The sequence below is a fragment of the Pezoporus occidentalis genome, unplaced genomic scaffold (assembly GCF_034315485.1).
Source record: "Pezoporus occidentalis ecotype Australia unplaced genomic scaffold, CSIRO_AGI_Poc_V1 ctg11, whole genome shotgun sequence".
NCBI classification, from domain to species: domain Eukaryota; kingdom Metazoa; phylum Chordata; class Aves; order Psittaciformes; family Psittacidae; genus Pezoporus; species Pezoporus occidentalis.
In genome coordinates, this window is record NW_026912886.1 from 13,430,535 (window position 1) to 13,453,148 (window position 22,614).

Genomic DNA, 22,614 nt, shown 5'->3' on the forward strand with positions numbered 1-22,614 from the left:
CATTTGGGTAGATGTGAGAGGTTTTAACCATGGGCCCACCCTCATAAAAGAGTGGGAATGAGGATGATAGGATTTGGCTGCTGGTGGGGTAGGTTGTTGTGAGGATCTCTCATAGGTATAGGCAGCCTTGGGGCTTTTCACATGTTAGGGATAGGTTGATTTCTCCTAACCATCGGTCTCCAATGTGGGGACCTACAAGCCATTCAGAGAAGGAGACCTCCCCACAATGCCTGGACTTATCTGTGGAGATGGCTGGTTTGACGACAGCAAACACGTGAGTAACCCAAAGGCTACCAAGACCTTTGGTCCTTCTTGGTTGCATGAGGGGCTGAGTGTGCCAGGATCATTGCTGGGGGCTTTTGGGAGGGTAGGTTGTGCACGCCGAGAGCTATCACAACGCCAGCATCAGCTATGGGTGCTCCCTTCTTAGAGACATCCATTTTGGCAGTGGAAATTGCTTTTAGTGTGTGTTGGGAAGGGTTTAAACCCTGGTGGCTGGCACTCACCTGGCTGGAGATGGGGTTGTTGGTGGTCTCTGGTGTGGCAGAGACCACGCATCTCTGTGGTTTCGTGTCTTAATGCTGATTTCTTTCCCCTCTTGTGCAAGTGTTTGGGCTGTGTTTCCTGTTGGATTCTGTGTGTGGTGGTTGCAGTAGCTGTGTGGTATGGAAGTGTGTGGCTTGCCCTGCCTGCAAGTGCACCAGCTTTCACATGTTGTAGGGTATAATATTCATAAGCATCTTAGAAAAGGGTATTTCTGGTGCAGTTTGTTCCTTTGCCTTTGTAACCTGAAGCTTGTTGAAGGCTAGAGCAAGTAAGGATCTTTACCTCATTGTGTAGGTGGACTAAGCAGGGGCTTTGGTCTGAAAGTGTATGAATGTCTCCTTTGGATGCTGAGTTTACTTGGTGGGCTACAAGTGGAAAGCAAGCCAGGTGTGACACCTAAATTTTAAGCTTTGCAAGTTAGTATGGGCTCCACAGACCTCTGAAATACGGTCCTGAGAGTAGGATGCTGTTCTTCCCAGTGAGTTTGCCATATAAATTGCTAGAGACAGGGGCTTCACTTACTTTACTTTTGTCGATAGTCTAAGGTATTGATTTTTTTTGGCCATCCTTTTTAAGCCTGAAGGTAAAATTCTAATAAAACCTAATTATGTCTCTCTGTTTCTGAGCAGTTTTGGAAATTGCAGAGCAATCAATATTAAGTACACTTTACACCAATTTAGAGACCTATTCTGTTCAGACATGTGTCTTATAGAGCTCTGATTTTTCTGTAATTTAGGCTGAAAAGTAGGGTAATGTGGATTTTCCAATTAGCTTACGTTAAGTCAGTGTTCTTCCATCTGAATATTTTTAATAGCTTGGTTTTTAAAAGCATGGGTGTATATGTCCAAAGCAGGCGAATAAAAGGAAGATAATCTTTTTAGAAGGATGAAAGACAAGTGGATTAATGCAGAGTTTGAGATTTTGTGAGAAATTCAGGCACACAGGCTAGTGTTGCAGGGAGAGCTTCTACTTGTGAAACTGTCACTTGTTAATTAAGTTAATGCCTATGGTGCTCTGAGAATGCAAAGCACTATGTAAGTGCTAAGTATTATTATTAATGATGCCAATTTTGACAGGTTTACTGGAATAGGCTTTGCAGTACAATATAAGCTAATGTTCTAATGCCTTACTCATTTACTGGGAAACTCTCAAAAATAAGAAAGTGGGAATAGAAGGGCAGCAAAGGCCAATGGACTAGATGGAGTCCCTCATTTGGTGTTCTTCGTAAGAGCTGCCTGGGAATAAGGTTATATCAAAAATAACATGGAGCTGTCTCATCATCTTCTAGAACCCTTCAGGGAAAATCTCAGGTGTATGATGGGCTGTGCCAGCTTATTGTGACTTTCAGTTGTCCTGTTAGGGGATGTATTGGCCCTCGATAGCTGTAACACAGTTGTAGCCATATGGCCAGTGTGTTCTGCCTGTTGCCCATAGTTTCTGTCATAGACCTCAAAAGGGGAATGGGGCAAGATGTGTACCCTACGAGTGCTTTCTCTTCTTGGGGAAATCCCCACTGGCCAATTAAATTGGTTGGTGGCCCTTGCCTTTCTTGCCCTAAAGGGGTTGCAAAAGGGAAGAGGTGTTTCTGATGTGGGCTGTATTGGTATTAGAGCTTTAATAGGTGCGCAGAGCTGGTCAATAATATATATATGTGTGTAAAAAAAGAACATATTCAAAAAGTGAATAAATGATCTTTCACAGTTCAATGGGTCCTAGTAATCTGCATGTCATTTGGTTACAGAAGCATTGCTGTGTGCAGGTATCTGACCCAGGAAATGGTATAGTTTCCTCAATGTCTTGGGCACATTTCCTTTAATAACTGCAGGCAATGCTTTTATTCTCAGCCCAGCTATCAAATCTGACCTCTAAAGCGAACAGTCTAATGTTCAGATACTTTTCTTAGGTGCTGTTTAAGGTATTTTTTCATTACCAGGTTTAATTCTCTCCTGTCTTGATGGCTTCTAACCAGTGTAAAACATTGAAGTACAGAGCAAGGCCTATAGAATTCTAATTTTGGATGTCTTTATGCAGATATCTCTTTCTATGTGTCCTCTTTCAAACTTCAAGCGGTTTCCTGAAAAATCAAGTCCAGAAGGTGTCCTACTGGCATGGTCAGAGCAAGGGTCTGTTCACCTTAATTGCTGCAAGAGAAATGTATGGGTTCTTTCGTAGTTTGGCTTCGTTCTGCTAATGTGTTGAGGTGCACGTGCGCACACACACCTACACTCAACAGTTCCAGCCATATGAGGCCAGCCACTCTGCTGTTTAATTAAATTCATTTGCTGGCTGGCAGACACTCCACCTTTCAGTGCCATGTGGATTCTGGTTGTGCTGGGAGAACTTCAGGGCCAGTTGTTTTGTTGTTAGAGACTGAATTGTTGTGTCTTTGTTTCGCAGGGACTTTGGTATTGTGCTGCATTACTTGGACACTGAGCAGTGTTGGGAGAGGGATGATGTGGTTACTTTAAGGGTCTGGGAAATTCCCTTTCAAAGATAGCAGCAGCAGGGGGAGTGGACTCTAATAAAATAATTTCCTTGTCTTTTACTATGTCTTTAGTCAGTTACCCATTCATGGACTTGATCAAAGGCTGTGGGGAGCCAGCCAAGGCTCAGTCCTTCTCATGCATCCAAAAAAGTAAAAGATAATATTGTTTTTCCTTTTTAATATTGACCAATGAAGAAGTGTTATGAGAATATTGCACTCTTTACAAGGTGAATTGGTGATCTGGGTAGGAATGGCTGCCTAGAATCAATGCTTTCATCTGTCAAAGCATCTAGAAAAATTACTGCCCTCCTCTGCAGGCAGGTAATATGGAAGGGTACCTTGTGTGCTAAAGTCCATTCGGTTCACCCCTATTGCTTGCACATCAGCCACTGGTCAGGTGTTAGCCACTAAGTAAAGTAGTCCTGAAGCATCTTAGGGGGAGCAGCTTTGAACCCCTACTACTCAGGTTGCAGAGAGGGGTTTCTGCCTTGGTCTCCTCTGAGCTGGCTCGTGTCTTGATACCCAGATACCTCCTGAGTCAGTTGGGTTCTTATCTACAGAGTAGCAGAGCCGAGGTTTGTAACCAAGTAGGTTCACATTATCAAGACTTTGCAGGCTATTCCCCATGCAGAAAAAGAAGTAAAGGAGCACAACAGAAATAAGAATAGACTCCAGCAGTTTCTGGCATTCTAATATGGCATGGGGTCAATGACTGGATGTTTGTACTGGAACTGTATCAAATGTAAGTTTTATTGAGATCTGTGCTTTTAAGGCACAACCTTAAGAATTGCAACCTTAAGAATTACAACCTTACAAATAAGTAATAAAAAAAGCAAGCCTCTTGTCCTTTTTGAAAGTGCAGTCATAGGCTGTAATTCTGGAACAGGTATATGGACATATGCTTTGGATGCTCTAGTCACTGAATACTGATGCAACCAGTACATCAATCTTGTCATGAAAGCACAAATAGTCAAAATACAGTCTTTAAGGCATTGTTGTCTATTATAAATCAGTTAGAATAATTCATGCTATAGATTTCCCAGCGCTGCAAAGCCTCATTCAGCAGAGTATAAACATATATTACATCTTCTAGATTTTTTTTTTTCCCTTCTTGGTATGAGTCAGACTTAAACAATTCTACAGGAAAACAATGCACAAAGACAATTGCCTGAATACCTTCCTAAATAGGAGGTGGAATGGGAAGTTATTATTTAGTTCCAGGATTGTTTTAACAGCTCTAGTCACACCTTTGTTATTAAGTTTGGAGCATGTTGTGCAAGAGCCAACAGCCTAGCCTGTATGTGGAGCATATAGGGGCTGTGTCTGGAATCAGGCTGAAAATGCAAATAGCACTTTCTTTTCTGGTTTGGTTTCTTAACACAAGTTAGAGCAGCTTGCACCAACTGGTAAAGGCTGCAAAGGACCGTTTTGCCAGCTGGGAGGTGCAAGGGTGTAATAATGCTGCTGGCTCCCTGCCTGTGCCAGCCACAGGGAGGAGAGTGGCAGAGAAGCCAATGTATGTCTCGGTGCCACTGAAGAGCAGAGATTTTTCCACAAACCAGGCTTAGAGACAGCTTGTGCCACTTGAGAGCAGGGCATCGTGGATCTAAAATAACCCAAGACCTGCCATGAGATATTTACACTGTGACTCCCTATATACTTTGATTTTAATTTTCTGAAATTTCAAGAAAACTCCATTAAATCCAACTGATTTAAGTCATGGAGAGCTGAGTAATGTGCAGTTCTCTAGGTTGGGATAAGTGGCCTTGGGAGTGAAGGAGTTAACTGACCATCATCAATTACAGCATCAGAGGGGGTGATTAGGACTGAAATTGCAGGGAGGTTTTTAATTTAGCCGAGTAGAAGAGACTCCCCCAGCTTAGCCAAGCTCATCAGATCATATACTTCTTACTGCTTCATCCGCTTACCAGGCACTGCCACTCAGAGCTATTGTGCACGGAGAGGGCACTGAGCAGACACAATGATATAATATTACTCTGTTGTCCAGAAATCCACCCGAGACTCGCTGTCACTTTGCCTGCTGCAGAAGTGCCTAGCCTACAAAATTCTTATAAAGACCCCAAATCAGGAATCAATCAGCAAATGATGTAAAGGAAGAAATGGCACAGTTTTAAAGCTTAACATGAACTAATTTATCTGCCTGATTTCCCCCCTCCGCCCCCAGCGGAGTCCTGCTGAAGTAGCCGGGATTACTCCTCGGAGTATAGACACATACAAGCTTATGTTGTGTTAGGATTAGGGATGAATCAGTTGGATGCATGAATTTGCCTGGCTCTGTATGTATTCAATAGAAATGAGGGATATGGAGGGCAATATATAGACAGCTTTAACTTCTCCGGTGTGCTTTCCTGGTAAAACTGGTTAGTTGGATTTCTTTGGGCATTGCCTTTGGAGAATGGCAGGAAAGAGCCTGTGAAGAGCTGTTTGAGGGAGGGGAAAGGGGTCTCAGCCCTGGCATGAAGCTTTTGGGGGAGCTGCAGGCACAGGCACCAAGGGGAGAGTGTGGCTTGAGGATCTTGGGGGGAAGAACTGCCTCTGCTCAGCCAGGTTCCCCCCTTCCCCCTTCTCCTGGGCCTGCTGGCTTGGTACATGTCGTATGTCAGGGCTGTCAAATGGGGGGAGAGAAAGAAGAACATCTCCTACATACACCTGATCCCCTCCATGATTCATCTGCTCTTATTTTGTATTTGTGGTAGAATCCCTTGAGTGTTTTGCCTCTGGATTTTAGGAATTTGTGGGGAGAAATGGTGGGTGGATGCTGTTTATAGAGTCAGCTTTCATGTTCTTTCTGGGGATGGAAGAAAAGGGGGAAGAAGGACAACAGTAATCCTACCAGAAAATGTTCAAGTTGGGCCTGATCCAAAACTCAGAGGTAGTTGGGCTTTGGTGATGTAGATACCCATGTTTGCAGGCTGCTTTGGTGCTTTTGTTTTCCTTGGTCTTGAGACAAACCCCTCTTCCACCGGAAACTTGAGAACAGCAAGAATTGAGATCAGGCTTATACCAGTGCAGTGTAGTGGGAACTTGCAGCAGCCCTTCGTGCTCCTTCCCTTGGGTTTAGTTGCTTGTAATGCTGTAGAGCTCCTGCTGCTGAGGCTGAAGTTTGGTGTGTGATCATGTAATTAAAGATTAACTCATAGCATGCAGGCATCTGGAGGCTAAACCAGTTGCTCATGAAACATTCAGCAGCATTTTCTGTGGTGGTTGACGAACCATTTTTATTTTGATTTTTTTTGTTAATATGGCACTTTGTGTAATCATGGAGACACTTACCAAGTACCACCAGTCACCTGTGTAATCCTAATGAGTGCATGGAAATGAAAATAAGGGGCTTCTGCAAAGTATTAACATTGAGCTGCTGTTTTTCAGTATGTCACAATGCTGGAGGAGACTTGGCAGCTCCATCAACCCACCCCTAGGTTTGAAGTGTGAGAGCATACCTTGTTTTTCCATTGCTGGGGAAGGATAATCGGAGCTAGTCCTTGAAATGGTCTGTAGTGAGGCAATAGGTGTTTTAACTTCAGGGTTATCACTGAGTGAACCCTACTCCCGATTCAAGCAAACTCCCACTGATTTCAGAGGAGTTATGCCTGAGTGCAGGGGAGAAGAGGGCTTGGGTAAGCTTTTGTGTGACCTACTGCTGATGGGTTTCCACTCTAGCCCACGGTGGCTGTGAATTGTTGTGTTGCTGATATTAAAAACTTGGATATATTGATTACTAAAGCCATTTCACAACTGTCAGTTCCTCCTGCATGGTAAAATCCATATTATTCATATAAGACAAACTGGAAAGGAAAATCTACTTCCCAAACCTGAGAGCAGTGTGTGGAGACACAGCTGCTTTGCTTTGCGTGCTCTGAGCAGTGGCTCCATATGACTGCTTTGCAAAAGTGGAAAGGAGGTCCTTTCTGAGCAGGGTGAATTTGAGGCTCTTCAAGCCCTTTTGCCCAGGTCCGAGTGTAAATCCATTGTGGGATCTGCTGTGAGAAACTTTATAGGTAAAGGACCAGGATGTGTTTTCCATGTTAGAGGCAAAGCCTGAATTTCCTGTGAATGGCCAAAAAATTAGGGTTTAACACAAAGACAAAGGTCTTGCAATTTGTTAAAGGATCTCAAGGAGAAGTCAGAGATGAGCAGTGTTTCAGGGGAGTTGGGCTCTTTCTTCTTTCCTCTTGCATATAAACTTAAGTTTTGTAAGAAAACATAACTGCTTTGCTGTGTTGTAGGAGATCTCATTGTGGGTCCTCTGCACTACCTGATGCTTGCATGTGGTTTTGTAGACCCCAGCACAGACACCACAACCTTTGCTGGGACCTACCAAAGAGCCTCAGCAAGCGGACCTTTGACAGGTCTATGCTGAAAGTTGCTGCTGGCTGTTTTTCAGCTGTCTGCTTTTGTTGTAATCTATCTTACTGACCTGTGAGCTGTTGCACGTTACGGCTCTGATCTGATGTGTGCACCAGCTGCCTGTCCAGAGCCATCATACTCTGTATTTTGGGCTGCAGCTATTTCTGTGCTGCTGTTGAGTCGGTGGGAATTGTACCATGGGCTGAAGCCAGTGGGGAGACATGTGTAGACTCTAACTTATTGTGTGCTTAGGGAAAACTCTTTGGTCTAAGAAGGCACTGATTTTTTTCTGCAGAAGGACATGAAAAAGAAACCTTGGAGTGCCCAAAACTACTCAAAAGGGTGTTTCTATAAGGGCAGCCTCCCAGAGATTGCTTCCCACAGAGCCTTAATATACAATGAAAAGTCACGCTCTAACCCTAGGAACAGACACATCTTCTCATGCTGTTTAATTTCAGTGATGTTCAGGCAATAATGTCAAGAGCTAACGTTATTAATCCAAAAATAGGTTATAAAAGAGGGGGAAAAAAAAGAGCTGCTCTCTGAAAATTGAAATACAATTGGTAGAAAGTCAAGCTGCAGAACTTCTTTAATTTGATAATAGCTCAAATCAAGAGGAAAGAAATTCCATGAGCCTGTCAAGGGTCCTGGTCTGAGCCCTACTGAGTTCAGGGAGACTGTTACAAAGATTTTGATCGAATTGCAGGAGGGGGACCTAATTAATATTTGTTGTATTGTTTGGAAATGAAAGGACTTAAATTCTTGTGTCTTTAGAGCTTGCTGAAGTGATTGATACCTGCATTTTCTAGGGCCAGCATATTAAATATTGTATACATTTTTCATCTTTTCTAATTTATCCTATTAGGAAAAATGAGTAAATAGCAAATATGTAAATATATAATGTTATACTTTAGTATAGGCTGTATGCTGCATTCAATGATGAATATTGTTGACTATAGTAATTAAGTCTGATTCCAGCTCTAAACAGTTATTTACTTGTCAATATTAGTGAATCTAGTACATCTAAAACTGCAGGCAGTTTTCTGTTTACTGTATAAACAGTAATTGCCTGTTTAAGTATTTGCTAAAGTATTGTTTAAATCTAAAATCAAGATCACAAGTGGATTTCAATAACCTAGTTAATTTGTTTTAATTTTGAAATTCTCTCTCTGCATGGGAAGAGAAATATGAAAAGTAATTTCATCTCCTTATAGTTGATCTAATTGTATGTACTTTTGATGGATTAAGTTTCCAGTTAATTGTGGAAAATGCAACAACAGCGTTATAAAAAGAGGTTTAAAATAAAAGAGTTGCTGGTGGCTTTGCATGCTATTTAACAAAAAAATGTTTAACATTATTAATTTTACAATGGCAATTTAGAAATATTAGTTACATCTTCCCACTTTCAAACCTCCCAAAATAGATGGTTTTAATCATACTTATTGATATTATCTATTTAATTATTTTTCATTATGCAAATATGTCTCAATTGCTGTGTAATAATGTGATGGAAACATTTTTTCAGTGCTTTAAAACACATCCTTAACTAAATCCAGGAGACAAGGGAAAACAACAGGCAAAGCTTTTTGGAAAGCAACAGTAGATTTATATTGGTGATATTTAATAACGAATGTTTCGATGATTTCAAACCATGCTATGAAATAATGAATGATCAGTAAGAACAATTTAAGTTTTTAAAATAATGATCTTCAGTCGTGTAACTTCTTATTTTTAAAGCTGATGCTAGATTAAAAGAGAAGTGATTTCTAGTAAACAGCATATTTTGTTAGACTTTGCATATGTGTAAAAGATGTAAATAATTAGCTTCTAATTCATGTGCATTCTGTAAAACATTGTGCGGGTGCCTTTTTCCAGAGAGAAGCAATCCACAATGTTGGAGGATTCTGAAAAGTTTATTTGAAAGTATAACTAACAGAGCATAGGCAAAAAGAGGCATTCAGAAACTGAGAGGTTTCAAATTAATGTTTCTTTCCTTTTGGGGATTTAAAGATTGTGAAGAGAAATGCACTGATGGGAATTGCTCAGGACAGCATCAGATCGAAGTTTCCTGACTTGTTTTTAGGGTCACTGTGTGATTGCTGGCTTAAAATAATTCAGGAAATGTTCTCTTTTGTCAGAATAAAGCAATTATAATTTCTAGCCACTGATAACTTGCAATTTGTTCTGGCTTCTTTTGTGTAGATAGTTAAATACAAAAATGAAGACCGCTTTCTGTGTTGTATAAAGATTCGGATGAATCCACTAAGGTTCTAGTTTTAAAACAAAGTAAATGGTTATTGCACTTGGTGGCAAAAATGAGGGTTGTCTGAAATAATTTATTGGGTATGTTCTCTGTGGATTTTCCTTGTAAAAGGTTGTTTTAGTGCTTTATCATTTTCTTAAAGGAATTTATACATGTACGTAAACCCCCCCAAGTGAAAGTGCTGCTTCAGCCTTTATTGCAGCATCACTGTCTGCAGCTACAATTTCAGCCCTGAGCTTAACTTTTCTTTTCCTTTTTTTTTTTTGCAATGTATGTGGTTTTCATTAAACCTGTAATTAGTATAATTAATAATTATTCACTAATTGAAACGCAGGTTAACAAAGTTCCATATGTAAAAGTAAAGGGGGAAAAATGTCATTCATTCACACTGGGCTTTATAAGCCTATAAAACTCTTCAAAGGACTTCAAGATATCAAGCAATCTTTTATTCAGCTAAACCTACCCCCCACCTTCACTCTTACACACACTTAAATACGCAGTATGCTCACAGCTTGGAAAAAAGCAAGAAAAGCCTTAATGGATCACTGATTTTTAACCAAAGAGGTAGGTATGTATTCCATATAAATGGTTTTAAAACAATTTTTGTGTTAGTATTAATAATTTTCATCAAATGGCAGCAAGCGTCTTAACACTATAGAAAGCAAAGCTTTCAACTGTGCACTTGTTAACAGAGCTTTTATTTCAGGCTCAAAACACCTAAAAAAAAATTACACTGGAGCAACGGTGTAGTTTGCTCCTTTCTTTATTATATAGGTATCATCTTGTAGGCAGAGGCTAATAAAGATTTAAGGGTAAAGCGGAGAATTAAGGTCCAAATTTTGTTCGTCTTTACATCCAGGAGTAATTAACCCATATGAATATACTATGAGACAAATAACATGAGGCAAGGTATTCACATGTGCATAGGTTGCAATACCCAGCTCTAGTTAGGTGCTTTAGAGCTGATGTAATAAATCAAAGAATAGAATAATTATTTCTCAATTTACCATGACACAGATATCTTGTCATCACCCTGGTTATATGTACCTTTAAGAAGTGGTGAATGTTAGAGATCTATTTAACCACATCAGTGAAACAGAGCTAGCACAGCAGGAAATATTACTTTGTCTTTTTTTTTTTAAATATAAAATCCCTTGTCATGTTATTTGTTCTTATTAGAAACAAAATATTTTCCATCTGGAACAGAAGAACAAAATTTTATACCTAGGACATGAATATTTATTCTTAAATGGTTACATATGTAAATAATTTAAAGCGTTTTGCTATTGGGCATATTTCAGATTTTTAGAAGAAACACTAGAAAACTTCTGTATTTAGTTATACACTTCGAGCTGTGCGTTTATCCAAAATATTTATTTGCAGTTTAAAAATGGACTTTTTGGTGAAATTTGCACAAAATAGTCATTATTTAGGTCAGTTAAGTATGAAGCGAAGATACAGATACACTCAATGTGTGCTTTTTCTGCAGCTGTTTGGAACCAGTGGAGTTATTTAATCAGAAATGTTTCTTCAATGCTTTTAACCTGCATTTAAGAGCATAACAGTGAGCTGAAATTGAATGTTACAGTAAGCTAAATACTGATGTGTTTCCTTAATCTCAGACTTTAAAATATAATTGAGGATAGTAACAAGCCCTGGACAAACGACTGCTGTGCAGTCTGATGGTGGGCACTGAAATATTATAAGCTTCATTTTCCTAATGCTTCCTTTCAAAACCTGTTATCTGTAGTTATCTTAAAATGTGAGTGCTTTTTGGAACACTTGATTTAAAGTTTCTCAGGAGAGTTTACTATTTCGATCAGATAATTTTACAGAGTACACATTAACAAAAATCCTCACAATTCCCTGTTATCTTTGTCCCTCTTTTAAAGGGGAGAGAAACCGAGGAGGATAATGACTTCTGCTTGAGTGCAGTTCAATGTGTTTTAAATGTTTTACTGATAAACATTCACATCTATGTATATAAACACAGGCAGAGGTATGTGTTTATTTGTTGTCATATTAAACAAAAGCTGTTAGAGTTCCCTCACTGAGATTTAGCCACTTTGTCCTACTTGCATGTTACTGATAAATATCAAATCCAGCTCAAATAGTAAACAAATGCTCAGGGTGACTGAAACAGCATCTTTTCCTGACTTAATCTGTCTGAACAGGTAAAGAGGTAGGGAAAAAAATAAGCCTGAAGACCTTGCTGTACCTTCAGCTTCCCTGCTGACACCTGTCAACTTCTTAAAACTACTTTTTAAGCTGGGTTTGGGAAGGGGGGGAAAGAGCAAGGGAAGCTATTTTCAATTATGGATGCCCAGTGAGAACCGTGGCATGATGGTCAAGCCATCTCTTAACTCTTAAGCGTGCCCTTCAAAGACCACAAATGTGTTCAAGCACTCCGATATATTTGAGATGCTCACTGGGTATCATAGGGAGGGTATCATATCTCTGAAGTTTTTCAGATTTGCTAACAGGTGATACTCACAGCTATAGCTAAATCTACCCACTGAATTAAAAACTTGGGACCAGAATGTGTATTTGTTGCACTACAGGAGCCTACTGCGACGTCTAAATAGATAACCACAGTTCTTTCTAATTTTATTTGGTGGTCTTACTGGAGAAGTTTGAGCCTGCACCCGTTATAAACTTGAAACTTGAATCATGGGATGGAAAATAACTAGTAACTAGGAAGTTGGTACTATGTTGTATTAATGCCACTTAGAAATGTGTGCTCTCTAAAAATCAATACAATAAACTTGCTGCTTGTTCATTATCTGACTAGTAAAGTGTTCTGTCTCAATAGGATTCTACCTACACAGGGTAGATCACCCAGGAGGGTGAGACCTGTTATTTAACTACTAGGTTTTACTTTGATTCTTAATTTGTAGGTAATAATAAAATATCCTTAAACTATTTTTCTCATACAAAAATAGCCCAGTGCATTTGAATGGGTCTCATGCATAGATAATTTCTCACCTGATCTGTAAAGATTTCATTTTTAGTTTAAGGGTATTTTGAAGTAATACAGATTAATTTATTTGTAGATGCAAGCGTTCAAACGAAATCTCTAAATATCGAGGCTACTGCATTTTTCTGTCCTTCTCTTTCAGGTCCTCTGCTTCCCTAATTCCTTTTATGAAGCAATTTTAATACTTTTGTCAGACTGACCTAGACTATTTCACAGAGTATTTTAGGTACATTTCTGTGGCAGTATGGAGCTTTCATAAAGGACTGAACCTTGAAGCCTTTTTGGTTGCAAAGAAATTAAGCTCAGATATATGTGAATTTATTCTCGTGCCTGAGTTGGAATGTGTAATAGGTAGTACTCATATGCACATAGTTCAGGTACTGGAAAATGAATCAATATAAAACAGCAATTATTTAGGGTAAGGCATAGTCTTTGCATCTATCTAGGCAGCATTTAGTGACTGTGGGCATTATCATGGCAAAATAATAATATTAGAAATTAATTCAGGTTAATTTCCTTTGTAAAGCTGGCTTAGGAGTATAAAATATGGTTTGAGCCTGAAACCTGTGTTTTCCAGTATGAAGGGCTGAATCTTCACCTCGTATGTGCAGACAAAATGTTCCTGCTTTAGTTGACAAAACACTCATTTATACAAGATGAAGCTGCAGCCTACATCAAAAACCTCGTTCTGATTACTCGACAGCTTTTAACACTTAACACATCTCTAAGCATGTACTGGAAAACTGCTTGGGAGGAGATGTATGTACACGCATCTTACCCCAAAACACCCTAGAAACTGATTAATCTATTTTGTTAATCAAAGATTTCATCTTCACATTATAGTACAGCCAGATTAGTAAAGCTGTGATGGTGGGACACATGATCATTTGCTAAGTAAAGTCAAAATTAATGACAAATAAAATCAGCTTCCCTTTGTGGTTATTTCCAGACAGCTGCATCCAAATATAAAAGAACTATCAAAGGGAGATACCCATTAATTATTAACTCAGAACAACTTCAGAAAGCACTTCTTAAACCTCCATTGACATCATCCTGACAGGCTCCTAATCTCGGAAAGTTGTTGGTAAGAGTTGCATTAGACTCAGCATGTCACCAATTCTGACTCAAACAACTGCAACTCGAGATGCACTGCAGCATAGATATGAACACATGGGACAAACTACGGTCTCTTAAGACATCTGTGAGTAACATCTACAGCATAACATGCTGTATAATTCCCTGTGTAGCTCTACCTCTGCTGTCAGCATAATAGAGTTGTCAACAGTCTAATTGCAAGATGCAATATGTAGGGGGGTCATCCAAAAAAAGAAATCTCAGTGGAAAGTAGCACAAATCAGCTGTCATTATTATAAAGCTGGACCAGCCTTTGGCTAAACCATTTAAACCTCTAGATTAATCCCCAGATTTATCTATATATATTGGATCAAACTCCAAGTTTGACTGCAGATGAAAGAGAAACTTCAAAATGAAGTCTATCATTTATGCCCATTAGACAATGCATTCAGTTAATGATCTGCAACTTACATTAGCCTGGAAACAGTGAAAGAGTGGCTTTTTTCTTTAAGGCTTAACTGTTGCATTTTTTTCTTTTCGTGTTCTACTTTGACCTTTATTTTCAACTTTTGTTTCTTAAATAATTTTTGTTGGAGGGTGAAAATATTCTTTTTTTTAACAGAAGATTGTTCTAGTTTCTGTCTTTCCCTTTCTGCCAGCTTACATGATTAAATGTCTCCTTTAGTCTAAAAATTAAAGTTGGAAAGAGCTTATTTGGCTTTATGTGGCATCAGTAGGATCTCGATTTATTTACTATAAAGTCTCTCTATTGCAAAATGTATATGCTAAATCAAGCTGTTAAATTCCTTTGAATAATTCTTTAGAATCTGATGCCACTGATTTAAAAAAAAAAAGAGAAACTGGTGTTAGAAACCCAATAATCCAATGAATTGGGTTGGGGTTTATAGCAATCACCTGAAGTTACCAAATTTATGTATGCTAAAAGCTTGTGATCGTGACACTATTCTAACTCTGCTGTTTCTTTTTTTGTCTTAAAAAAGCCAAGCAAACTCAGAACAAAGCTATCCAGCCCCTTCCTCCCCCCTGCTGAACAGGACAGGCTACTAGGTTTTTCTTCGTTTAAAAAAAAGAAGATAGTAGCCATTCTTTCATCTTATGGGGAAACATTTAAATTTAGAATAATTAGAAGACAACAATAAGCAGCACTGAGCATGAATGACAAAATGCAGCTCAACTTGATGTTTTAATGTAGGTTTACCCCTCTCATCAGTGATATTAACCCTTCTGACTACTTCACTGAAGATTCTTCCCTTTATTCCCCACACTGTGATGGGAATGATAGATTATCAGAATATTAACGGTTTATAAACATGGCTGAATGAACAATGAGTTCAAGTATGCATTTTTCATATACTAACTCATATTTCAAGACTGTGCATTCCTAACTGTATATGATATAGGCCTTGCAAGGAGCTATGCAATAGATCAATTAGAATAGCTACTAGCTGGTTGTAAAGAAGAGAAAAGCAAGGTTACTGGCTTATCTCAATGAAAATAGACTTTCAAGTAAACTAGAATCAATGTAATTTCCTCTTGTAAAAAATTGTTTCCTACCTTTGCTGGCCTGTTTCATCTGTTTCATTTAAAGATGCAACTTTTACTGATGCTTCTGCTCATCCTATGTTTTCATCAGTGTGAAACCTAAAATGCTCTTTGCCTAAAGTGTAGGTTAATATAATAGCTACTTGAAGCAGGAAACCTCTGCAATGTGTCTATAGTTGTCTTTATTTGGGCCTGTGCAGCATTTTGTTTGTCCTCTAGCCTTTTACGGCAGCTGGACCCTGACCTTCAAGTTCTTAAAAAGAAGGGGGGGGGAAAAGTATTCTTTTCAGATTCCAAGTTCCTCCCTTTTTACCCTCCCACTGACACCGTCCCATTCAATACTAGAGATAACTTTATTCATCTATACATCATTGTATCAAATTCAATAGGCAAACTGCTTCAACATGCTTCAGAGCTGGACAGGGCAGTAATGTCTTCATTTTTTCTTAATGCAATGAGTTTCTTATCACAGTTCTTTCAAGCACAAAACAAACACTGTAACAAAAAATGATCTCTAAGTTTTTTCCCACCCTGCTATTTCACCATGGGCTTATTTCTTTGTTCAGTCTTTTAGTGGACAGCTACAGATACAATGGTGTAAAATCGATTACGTACATACCTCCCTAACACCAGCTAAAAAGGAAATTTGGGGGCTCTTTTATAATTACATACTGTATTGAGATTTACTTTGGGCTCATACTAAGACTGTGGAAGTAACTTGTTTCCGAATAGGCTATCATTCCTTAAACAGGATACCAAAATTAAGTTGCAACTAGAAAAGCTAGTAGAAATGTCATGTTAACTGCAAATCTAGCTGATTGCTGCCTGGAAAAGACGGGTCATTTTCCCAACTATGTCAGTGTGAATTTGATACACCTAATGTTACGAAACTCTGAATCTGTCATTAATTGCCAGGCTTGACTTAAAGCTAATGACACCAACTCCATGGATGTCAGTACAGCTCTAGCAGCAAGGAGTCTGGCTTTCCCTAGTTGGTCTATTCTGAGTCCTGCTCACCTGCAGATGAGTTTAAAGGAAGAGAACTGAATGTTTGTCCCCAAGTGTTCATGATGTAGTGTGGTTTAAGCTTGCCAGCTGAGCTTCGGAATAATAGCTAGGAACATACCAGTAAGAAGAATAGATCAGTATTTTAATGAAGCACTTTAAGGGGTTATTTTTGAGTGCCTTTTTATTGTAACATGAAATATGTAATATTAGGATACCCCAGTCAAGCTCATATCTCATTGCCATCTTTGTCTTTTAAATGGAAAGTAAGGCTGGAGGGGAAAAAGTTGGTTAAAACACAGAACTTCTGAAGCACTTAAACCAGCGAATGGTACTGGATCACTTTTGGGGACGAAAAAGAAAGAAAGAAAAAAAATTAGACTTACATCCCTGCCTGGGTGTTTTCCACCATAGGCCCTACATGTTTATGTAGAGGGTATTGCGAACGTTTGGAGGGATTTGGGACTTTCAAAAGGAAGAAGTTTATACATTAGTGCTGCAAGTTGCAAAACACTGTTGATATTCAAATGTTTATTGTGTAAAATCTGGGATAAGCTTCAGCATGAGAGCTCCTTTAAGTGCCTACAACTATTGCTAATTCCCCTCAGCATTGAGGCTTGCACAAAGGCCTTAATCCAATTCCACTTTTTTTTCTTTTTTCTCCCTTTTTTTTTTTCCTCAGAAAGCCTATGCCATTTTCTCTCACATAAACTAACAACACTATCCCATCACACTGCAGAATGGGTCAAAGAAAAAGGGCTCTGTGTTTATACTTCACCAACACTTTGTGTTTCTTGGCCAAGTATGGCAAGAAACTTTAAGTGGGTCCCCCAGGCCCCACGCCACCTTTAGAAAGAAAAATAAGCCCTCAGAGATTGAAAACAGACTATTTTAGGCACCAAAAAAACCTATGAAATAGGAACTATTCTTTCAGTCACTATCCCTGAAAAGAAATTGATCACTCCAGCCTCATTCTTCCAGTTCTGATTTAAATTATGAAACACAGGACTTGATACAATAGTGTATTCTAACTTGTGTGCGACATCATCCTTGGAGATACTCTTTTATGAGTGTCCTTAGACAGTAGTATTTGTGTGTGCATTTTTTTATTCCACTATCCTACTCATCAAAACAGCTTAAAACTTTAAGTTCCATCAGGGAAAATAAGTTTTCCAAGGTCTCTGGGTTTATTTTTATGAAGTGCAAAAGCAACTGCCTTGCATTATTGCAAGTGTATTTGTAAGATTCATCCATAATCTGCCTTGTACAAAGGAGAGCTCAGGAGAGCTCTAAGTGGTCAGGTATTCTATGTATATAAACCTTCACTTATTTCTGACAATCCCAGCAGTGTTGTCAAGGTTTAAACAACAACAAAGACTGAGCTGCCTTGAGGATTGACCTTCCACTAGCAGGAGGGGAGAAACTGGTCTGGTTTCCATCTGATCATCTTATGAAATGCTACAAGAAAAAAGTCTGCTGTAACTAGTGGGGATGCTAAAATGCCAGGGCATAAATCAGCCTGTAAATCTTTATTTTTATTTACTTTTTTTTTTTTTTAGTTCCAAACAAGAATTAAAACTGCTTTTATAATCAGGGCTCCTTCATTTTTACCATGAGAACCCAGCTGACATCCTGTAACATCAGTCGTGCTAATTTAGACAGCATTGATTCCCATCTTCGGAATAAGCTCATAGTTATATTGCCCCACAAGGGATTGGAGGAATTCAGCCTGGAAGGGAATCACTTACTGAAGCCTTTGACAAGCTGGAAGTTATTCTCCCTTCACACTGGCGTTGCTCTTGAACATGTGTGTTAATGGCTGAGCCAAAGCTTCATATGGTTTTTCTTCCCCATTTATACAGCAACTAAAGGAGTGACTGCGGTTTATTCGCATGAGTTTATTCAAATTGAAAACTTTGTCACGAATTATGTGAAGTAGAACTAACATCTTCTGCGGGTTTTGCTTCCCTGAAGAGTTTTAGTGTGTTCCAGGAACCTGGTTTTTGCCCATCTCTAAAGGTTTGTAGGGCATTCAGGAGGGAAGGGGAAGGACCTGCTGCCCCTCGTGGCCTTGTGCTGCCATCTAGAGCTGTGTCCCAGCTCCCGTTTCCCCCAGGGGTGTTAGAAGCAGAAGATCCCACAGGTGTGATGTGCAGAGTCCGTAAGATTTGAGAGGTTCCTGCTCTGCACAGGAGGGAGGCTGAAGCAGAGTATTTCATCTTATGCACGGGTTGCTAATTTACATGAACTTAATCCGCTGTTTTCTCAGAAAAGCACATTTTGGTGGTGGGGAGTGATGATGGCCTCTTATTTCTTAAACACTGAAAAAGCATGTTTTCGTGTTTTTGAGGGTAGGTTATTTCCTGCATTACTGTTTCTGAACTAGTTCGTGTATTTGCATGAATCTCCCCTGACAGGCCCTTTGGATCATATTTACCTGTTACCACACATGGATTTGCTGAGTGCTGAAATCACGTTTTGAAGGTTTGGCTTTTTTTGGATGGCTTGAAAGGCTATAGCTAAAAGAGGTTTTATGTGTTAAGATTAAAATCATCCTGCAAGCATAGCTAACACAAGGCTTGAGTATTACTTAGGTCCTGCTTAATTTAGTTTGAGCATTATGGCAGGGTCCCGACCAAGTTTTGTTTAGTGGAACTTATCCCTAAAAAGTATCTTCCTCGAGCATCCCCTTTATTTTTCATGAAGGATAAAACAAGAAATACCTCTGCAAAAATACTAATGTGCTCCTGTGGAATATGTACATTAAAATCCCAAATATTTCAGAAGAGGCAGCAAAGCTGTTCTTGAGATTTTCATCTTGCTATACTACAGAAGTTAAAGACATACATTTTCTGTTCATAAACACATGAAGAAGAGTTCTTCTTGCCCCAGAAAATAGGAAATCTGAGATGAGTTTTTTATAGGGTCATCAAATGACTGAATCTTTCTAGTGAGATTAATTTCTTCTGCATTGTGCTGTGCACAGTACTTATTGTGGCGAATTTGTAAGAGTTGATACCTTAGTTGACTGACAAGTCCCTCGATGTATTTAACAACTTTAATTATACTTGTCATTTTCAAAATGAGTGGAAAAATGTAAGAAACCAACAGAAATATGTCAGTTGGTTGTTAGTTACAGCAAAGTCTCTCTTTTATCTCTTCTCTCAGATGGAAACCGTCCTTCCTGTTAAATAGGGAGCCAGTTCAAAAACTTGAGACCTGTCACTGTCTTCAGCATTTTTAATTACTCCTCTGCTTTTTTTGCTTTCTTTTGGGTTGTCTCGGTGCTAGAAGACTTCAGGGTTTTTTAGGTTCCCTCCTTGCCTTGTTCTCAGCACATAGCGTCTTTATCACGTCACAAAATTCAGATCCCCGATTGCTGAGTTTTGGTGCTATCCTCACTCTGCAAACACATCCCCTTTTTTGTGAGGGGAAATGCGCCTTGTCATCACGATGAAAGGATGGGAGAAATGAGCAGTGGTTTTGGGGGCAAGGAAGCAAACAGAAGAAAGTGTACAGGAATTGGTGGGTGAGTTGTTAGCTAAAAAAAGAATCACAGGCTCCACTAGAACTTCTTAAAGTGAACATGTTGCTATTTTATAAACTAACTTTCTTGAAAGGCAGCATTTTACTTTCCCCTCTATTTGTGTCCCAGTCTTTCTTATCGTCACTCCTCTACTTCACACACAGGTTTCCGTGAAATGTAGATGTCTTAAAGGGTTTCTTTTTGGCTTGGCATGGTGCTTGGAGGTTCCTTCTGTAAGTACTGGAGGTTTGGATCTAATATCAAAGGGTTTAAAGCTAATGATTTTAAGTATGGTTGAATTTTATTGCTCCTCTGGTGGGCTAAAACCTTCAGTAACTCTTTGACCTCTTCCCAGTCAATCCAATTCCATCTAATACTCTGTGACTAATATGGTGGATATTTAATCTACTTTCCTGCTGAAATTACTTTTAGAGCCACTTTTTTTCCTTAAATCTTCCTCTTTAGAGAAATTGCTGATCGTAAGCTCTAAATATGTTGCACGCTACCACAGTTTTTTTTTTAAAGAAAAAGCTTTTCTTTTAGTAAAAGAAAAATTAAAAGATTTAATTTCTTTTTATAACATAAATGAAATGGGGTTCTATAATTATATTATGAGAGTAAAAGCCAGGTTAAAATGAAAAATTGACAGAAACCTCTCTGATCCTGCTGTTAATACAGATATCATGATGAATAGCCACACCTTAGCCAAATCTTTCCTGTAATATAGTTAAGCTTTAAAAAGAAAATTGAAGGAGGCTCCTAAAGACAGCATTTCTACCTGCTAGGCAATGCTTACCAAATGGATCTTTTCCTATTAGTACCATCAAGAAGCTGCACTAAGTTTTGTTTATACCATATTTTTTGTCCTTAAAAAGTGACCAAACTGTGGTGTTGAGGCCACAGTTACCAATTCTTCATAGTGCCTGAGGTGCTTGGATGTTTTTCCCTGTTTTCAGCTCTTAAGACATCCAGCTTGCAAGGATTCTGCACTCTGCAAATATGAGCAGAAGGGATTTGTTTATCTGATTTATGTGAGGACCCACCAAATTGGGTCATGGATAATGATCTCTACATCCACAATCCTGTGCCTTGTAATTTAGTCATGGGCATTGGCACACTGAATTCAATGGTCCTGAGTAATTTGAATTTAATGGAATTATTTATACGCCTGAAATTAAGCTTTTAGGCAAGTTCTTGTGGGATTGTGGCATTAACCTTTTCTACATGTAACCTCTTTAAGTGTGCCATCTAGCATTGTATTGGGTGAAGAGATACAGAGTTTCAATCTCAAATTTCTGTCTGATTCCAGAGCAGGCTGATACCATAGGAAAGGTGATAGGAAATGAGATTTCTGGTCACAGTCTAACTACCAAGAAGGATGTATTTACTACACCTGTGAAAGCAGAAGCTTCCAGTGCAGAGTGAATGGAAAGAAAGAATCCAAATTCTATTGCCTCTCCATAACGCCAAGAATATTATTGATGAGATATCATGAGGTTAAATTAAAGGTAGAATTGAGAACAAATCTGAAGTGTGAGTCTCAAAACAACCTGAGAATAAAAGCAATGGTGGGAATAGAGAAGATAAACCCCTAAACCAGGTAGTTTTAGCTGTGGTTTGATCAGTTTGTGAAAGGGAATGTGTGGTCTGCAGGAGCTGGGAATGGGACTTGGTGATCTAGCAGTTTTCCTGTCTTCTAAAAGGTTACATCAATGAATGAGATGCATTAAATTACTAGTTAATGGAAAAGGTTGTGCTCTATTACTCTTGCAAGTAAGTGAAGGACTCCCATCTTCAGACCTGTCTGTATGGTAGCTTTCACATGCACTAAAATTAAAAGAAGGGTGAGGTGACCCAATCAACATGTGATAAACGTCCATCAGGGAGTTGGTGGCCACTTTCCAGCCTTACTTAAATTGGGACCCTGGCTTGCAGGAGCAGGAGGCAGGCTTGGGATGTCTTTAGAGTGTATTCTCTGTGGGTTGAAATCCTTGAGGAAAACTCCAGTAATAACATTTTGCTGCTGACATGAGTGCTAATTGCTGCTGGAGAGCATGCAGGTATATGAAGTCTCACTGTGTATGCCAAGAGACAATGGCTGATGTTGAGGCAAACCCCCTGCAGTTGTGTAGACCAGTAAGCCATAGCTCAGCTTTTCTGTCTGTAAAATGATGCTATTTTAAAGCATGACATCACTTTCTGATGCTTAATACATTGGTATTTTAAAGTAGTTCAGCTCTTCAGAAATGCAGTAGAAGTACAGGATTACTTTTTCCCTTTATATATGGGCATAAATTGCATATTAAAAATGCAAAAATATGTAGGTATGTTTATACCCCTCCTCTTTTTGTCTGCTGAATAGAATTGTAATTGACACAATGCAAATGATGTATTAAATTTCTTGAACACATGGATAAAATAAGCCAATGTGAAAACCACCATGTGCAGTTAATTTATAGACAAACATATTTGGAACAGGTACAAAGGTGTAAAGCACTATGTTTTAACAGATTTTCCTGCCATATGCATTTGCTTCTACTGCCTGAATGAAAAAAAAAATGATTGAACTAAGTATCTTTAAAAAAATGTTCTTATACCTTTTGAAAATGATATTTTTTAATTCCAGGAACATTACTCTTCATGGGTATTAGTATGTTTAACTGCTTAAACTATTTCTTTTAGATTATTGTATAAATTGATGTGGTTTTGCTACTCAAGAAAGGAAATTTGGAACAATAAAACCCCCCAAACCCCTGAACTTTGGCATTCTTTTTTGTATTTATTGCGTCTCTTTGGAAATGACCTAA

General features: G+C 38.8%; 1 long non-coding RNA gene across 1 annotated transcript in view; it reads left to right on the forward strand.

Moving 5' to 3' along the window:
* The first annotated feature begins 21,814 nt into the window (after positions 1–21,814).
* Positions 21,815–22,614, forward strand: part of LOC134170246 (uncharacterized) — a 59,123-nt gene continuing 58,323 nt past the window's right edge. Inside the window, exon 1 of the long non-coding RNA XR_009967171.1 lies at positions 21,815–21,867. This is a non-coding gene — a long non-coding RNA (uncharacterized LOC134170246). The remainder of the gene's footprint in view (positions 21,868–22,614) is intronic.